Here is a 6,000-nt window from a genome sequence, read left to right as displayed (position 1 = left end):
TATGTTGCTGTTCTCCTTTTGCTCTCCTGTTAATATTTGCTTTATATGTTTAGGTACTCCTATGCTGGGTGCATAAATGTTTATAAATGTTGAATTGACCACTTTATCATTATGCAATGCCCTTATTTGCCTCCTCTTAGATTCAGTCTTTGTTTTAAAGTCCATTTTGTCTGATATAAGTGCAGCTGCCTCAGCTTTCTTTTTGGTTTCCATTAGCATGGAATCTATATTTCCTGCTTTCACTTTCAGTCTGTCTGTTCTTACATCTAAGCAACTCTTATAGACAACATTTAGATGAATCTTGATTTTTTATTCATTTAGCCCCTCTATATCTTTTGATTAGAAAATTTAGTTCATTTATGTTTAAAATAATTATTGATAGATATGACTTATGGCCATTTTATGAATTGCTTTCTGGTTGTTTTTGTAGTTATTTTGTTCTTGCTCTCTTCCTTTGTGGTTTGATTACTTTCTTTAGACTTATAGTCCTTTTTTTGTGTGTATTTACTATAGGTTTTTGTTTTGTGGTTACCATGAGAGTTACATATAACAACTTATATCTAAAATATAAGTTAGAGGACCTATCCCCTATTACTGGGGCCTGCTTTCCTCCCCAGCCCTTAGGGGCAGGTAGGAGTGGGGGGTTGGGTCTCTGGGGCAGGAGGGGACTGGGGCAGTCAGCAGGTGGGCAATGATGCTAAACTTCCACACTGCCACCAAGTCCAGGAGGAAGAGCATAGAGTGGGATCTAGCCTTCTTCAGGTTGCCCCAGGATCTGGTCTGATGCCAGAAGTGGGTGGAGAATTATAGGAGAGCAGACTTAGAGAATAAACCACCTGATCAAGAAAGTAAATTATCAATTATATGCCCGACACTCTGAGACCTCTATGGTCTACAGAACTATACATTTCGCAGAGACATCAGATAACTAATGAATGATTGGGTTATTTTATTTCTCAAAATTAAAGCAGGGGTGCCTGGGTGGCTCAGTCAGTTAAGCATCCGACTTCGGCTCAGGTCATGATCTCACATTTGGTGGGTTTGAGCCCCGCGTATGGCTCTGTGCTGACAGCTAGCTCAGAGCCTGGAGCCTGTCTTTGGATTCTGTATCTTTCTCTCTCTGACCCTCCCCTGCTCACACTGTCTCTCTCTGACTCTCAAAAATAAAAATAAATAAAAAAATAAGTAAATAAAATTAATCAAAGCAGATAGTTGTGAGGTCATTGGGAGAGTCCTTATAGGACAGTTCATTGGGATAATGCAAGACTGACAATATTTGATCCTACCAGTTCATTTGAACAATCCACATAGGAGACACAGAAAAAGAATAAAATAAACTGAGTGGAGATTAAATCAGGTCACTAAAATAGGAAAAGACAAAACTTCTGAAGAGGAACAAAACATAAAGAAAAAACCAATAGCAATGCTCAGAATTGCTTCTCCCCAGCACAGGAGAAGGGGATAAAGAACAGGACGAAGACATTTTACCTTTAACCCTTGAAGAAAAAAAGAATACAAACAATATTTAAATTGGAAATGATTCATATGGGAAAACGAAACATACCACTGGATGGGCATGAAACCAGGGAGCTCTCACAGGGTCTCTTTACTCCTGATAACTTTCAGGCACTGCTGGCATGCTGGAAAATTCTGGCGAAGAGGTTCTGAGCCAGCGCTTTGAGACAATAGTGGTTAACACGTTGTTCTGCTCGAAAAAAAATGGCTGAAACAGGTGCTAGAGATCTGTGAGAGCTGCATTCAGGAGGAAACTCCTCAGGGAAGTGAGAGACTCTCACTTCATCATTGATGAAGTAGAAGACCTTGAAGGAGAAGAACACTTGTCTGTTTTGGTGAGATTTGTTGATTTGTCTCATACCCTAAGAGAGGAGCATGTGGGCTTCTTGCCTTACAAAGCTGCTGCTGCATTCTGGCTGTGAAATCTTGGGCAACGATAACCGAGAAGTGGGAATTGAACATGGCCAGGCTTACCCTGTGTCCAGCGGATTTTCTTCCCAAACAAAAGTTGTTGCTTCTAAACTTTAAGAGATATATCCCCAAGCTGTCTACACGCTTTGCTCTTCCCGTGTCTTAAATAAGTGGTTGCAAAATCAGTGCCTGTTGTGGGAGTATCTGTTGCATTAAGAATAGAGGAAGTTTGTTCCCTCCTCTGTCCATTGCCACAACTGTTTTTAGAGTTTCGCAAGGCAATTTCTGTCCTCTTTCAGAGCAATGAGGAAAAGGGTAAGGGACTGAAAGAAATTTGCCATTCTGAGTGGACAGGTAGGCATGATGCTTTTGAAATCTTGTGGACCTCTTACAAGCACTAGTTTTATTTTTCAATGATACAAATAGTGATAAAAATATTAGCTGGAATAACTATACGGCTGGTAGAGCATTTGTACTCTACTGTAGAAACAGATTTGTATTGCATCATTACCATTGATGTTCTTTAAAATGTTCTATCTTTTTACAAGAGCCTTTGGGAAAAATTTTCAGGGGCAAACCTCCGATATCATCTTTGCAGCCAGTAGGTTGACTACAGTGTTGCATAGAATGAATGAAGTGATGGACTATATTGAAGTTTATCATGAATTTTGGTTTGAAGAAGCCACAAATATGGCAACTGAAGTTGATATTCAGCTGAAACTCCCTGGGAGTTTCCCTGGACTTCCGCAGAGCCCAGCGAGATAACCTATAATCTGAGCTCACCTCCGAGAGTTACTGTAAAGAAACTTTAAGTGTTCCCATCGTGGAGCACATTATTCAGAGACTGAAAGATATATTCTCAGAACAGCACCTCAAAGCTCCTAAATGCTCATCTCTGGAACCCTCAGTCATGGGAGAACTCAAATTTAATATGTCAGAGGAGCACCATGCTGACATGTACAGAAATGACTTATCCAGTCCCAACACATTCTCGGCTGAGCTGCATTGCTGGAGAATCAAGTGGAAACACAAAGGGAAAGATACGATTTAGGAAGCCTTGCTTCTGCCGGACATCAAGATTTTTCTAAAGTTCATGCATTGCTGAAAGCTCTATGTATTCTTTCTGTGTTGAAAGTTGAGAAGGAACATTATGAAAATGGGCGAAAGTATTTCAAGCATCACTGAGGAACGCTTTGACAGACCAAAGTAACTTGGCTTTGCTTAACATAAATTTTGATATAAAATATCAGACACATATATCAAACTGTACAACTAAGAGCTTCCTACAGATAACTCAGAAACCACTGAAAATACTGAGGACACTTTTAAAGTAGGCTTTCTCTTGTGTTTGATATTTGGAAAAAATCTGTAAGAAATTGGAAAACATCTTATGGAAAAGCTGTCAGGTGGATATAGGCCACTTATGACCTATTGACCTCTCATTGAGTACATTAGCCACTGATAATCTACCTATTTACTGCTCTTCCAGAATATAGGATTGGAAGTGCCACTTTATACTTCTATAAGTACTATAGAAGTATACTTCTATATATGGGGTCTCTGCTAATGGCACTTTGGAATTGTTTTAGTTTAGTCATTTAATTAATTAACTTTTTTTAATTTTAGAGAATGTGAGCGGGGGGGAGAGAGAGAGAGAGAGAGAGAGAGAGAGAGAGAGAGAGAGAAACTTAAGCAGGCTCTACGCTCAGCACAGAACCTTACATGGGGCTCGATCCCACAGCCCTGGGAACATGAACTGAGGCAAAATCAAGAGTCAGACGCACAACCAACTGAGCCACCCAGGCACCCCTTTAGTTAAGTCATTTTAGAATAATATTTATTGTCACTGGATCCAATTGTCAGGTATTGAGTTATGAGCCCTTAGAAGAAATAGATTTTGAAGAGAATACATTTTATAAAATGTTACAATGAAGCTCACAAGTGACCTTTGAATAGTAGGAGTGTTGAGTATGTTAAAAATCTGTAATGGACAGTTAAGGGAGTTATCAGACACTGAGATGAGCTTGCCAAGCAAGAATTTCAGTGTAGATTTTATCTTTAACAAATGAACTTAAAGGAACAAGTTACAGTTAAAGTTTGAAGGAGCAAACTTGCCATTATTGTCCCACCCTGGGTTGTTGCTGTTGACCTTCCTTTGTTGAGCCTACATCTTCATAAACTTTTAGCAGGTATATGTTGAACACACCTCTGTTTCATGGTCTACACAAGATCAGAGGCCGTAGATACTAACCACTTATTTGTCTATATTCCTTTGTTTTTTTTTTTTCCACAACTATATCTACTGCCTTGTCCTGATTTATAAACACAACCTGGAAAACCTACAAAACTAAATGTTTTGTGGTTTACCTAAGAATCATACAGAATGCTGTTATTTTGAAGAAATTCAATGTGTACTGTTTATTTTAGCTTAAATAAAATGCAAATTTTGTTTAAAAATGAAATAAAATAAATATGTAATTTAGGTATTTTATATATATGTATGTGGATATATACACATATACATGCATATTATATATATGTATATATATATTAACTAACATTATATATAGATATATATGTTGTTACAATAATATAACAACTATTATTGACTTTAATATCAAAGGTATACTTGTTAGTAATGACAGCGCTCAAGAATGTAAATGCTGGTTAAATGCAGTGGTATAAAAGTTGTAAAAAATATTTAGTAAACCATTAAATGTGCATGGTACTTAAAAAAAAAAAAAAACTGCTGGGGCGCCTGGGTAGCTCAGTTGGTTAAGCGTTGGACTTCAGCTCAGGTTATGATCTCACGGTTCGTGGGTTCGAGCCCCGCGTCGGGCTCTGTGCTGACAGCTCAGAGCCTGGAGCCTGCTTCAGATTCTGTGTCTCCCTCTCTCTGACCCTCCCCTGCTCACGCTGTCTCTCTCTCTCTCAGGAAAAAAAAACCAAAAAACAAAAACTGCCATGATGTTTATGACTTCCACATTGTATCACCTGATAGGACAGAGTCAACATTGGCTCACTGAGAACTATTTATTGTTGTTTTCAATTTAACAAAGCCTCACTTACTGTGCCTCAAAATGGTTATCTTTTGTGTAGTAGAGAGATAAAAGTGATAGAATAGAAGAATATATATACGTTACATAATAATATACTTTTAAAATATGATATTGTATGTATATATAATTCCAAAAAATTAACACAGATACACAAAGGTTATGTCAAGAGTCTTACTAAGTTTTGATCTTGATATTAAAAGTAGATTTTGTATTAATGAATGCTTACAAGGTAGATTTCTATGAATCAAAGCCATATTCATCATTTTCTAAAAATATTTTGGAGAAGATGATATGTATTCAAATGACTTAGAATACCTGTCAAAATGTCATAAAAATTATGGGAATTTTTGTGAGTATCATAGTTTGAATATATTGAGGCATAGTTCCTTTTCCTATTGTAGTATTTAAGGCATTATATTCATGGTTGAAGTCATAAAAATTAGTGATCCAGAGGCTACTGATACAAAAATACTACCTAGATATAAATTAGATGCTTTGATTTGGGCAATATTACCAAAATATATCTAAAATGGAATTAAAATAACAGGAGTAGTAATGCATCAGTTGATTCTCAGAAGCTGGAGAGTTTTCAGAAGATGGAGAGCTTTCTAAAGACCTAAACATTTCTTTTCTCAGTTTTCAAACTTGTTTAAAAATGTGTTACGTCAGTTTATAGAATCTGTCTAACAGACCTATATTTTAACACTTCATGATTTTTTACAGTTAAGCAGTTATTTGAAAAACCCCAAGCAAGCAAGGAAATATTTTGTTTCAATTTTTTATATACTCATACTATAAAAGCATAGAATTTTTAAAGGTCCTTTATAGGTAAAGGTCCTGACATATTGCAGATGTTTTAGAAAGCATTTTATATATTTAAACATTTCATATAAAAGAAACCGTTTAAAACAGTTAGTTTTACCAGTAAAATGCACTTGACAGGTTTTAATTAAACTAAAATCCACCAATGATTTTAAGTGCTTACTATGTTATAGGAACATGGAAAATATAGATA

At 36.6% G+C, this 6,000-nt stretch overlaps 1 pseudogene; it reads left to right on the top strand.

Annotated features, from left to right (window-relative positions):
• The first annotated feature begins 691 nt into the window (after window positions 1-691).
• The window catches only part of LOC144243006 (52 kDa repressor of the inhibitor of the protein kinase-like), a 67,227-nt pseudogene continuing 61,918 nt past the window's right edge, over window positions 692-6,000 (top strand).

This window comes from Crocuta crocuta, unplaced genomic scaffold, assembly GCF_008692635.1.
Source record: "Crocuta crocuta isolate KB4526 unplaced genomic scaffold, BGI_CrCroc_1.0 scaffold128, whole genome shotgun sequence".
In the NCBI taxonomy this organism is placed as follows: Eukaryota; Metazoa; Chordata; class Mammalia; order Carnivora; family Hyaenidae; genus Crocuta; species Crocuta crocuta.
This window is presented reverse-complemented; position numbering and strand designations above follow the sequence as displayed.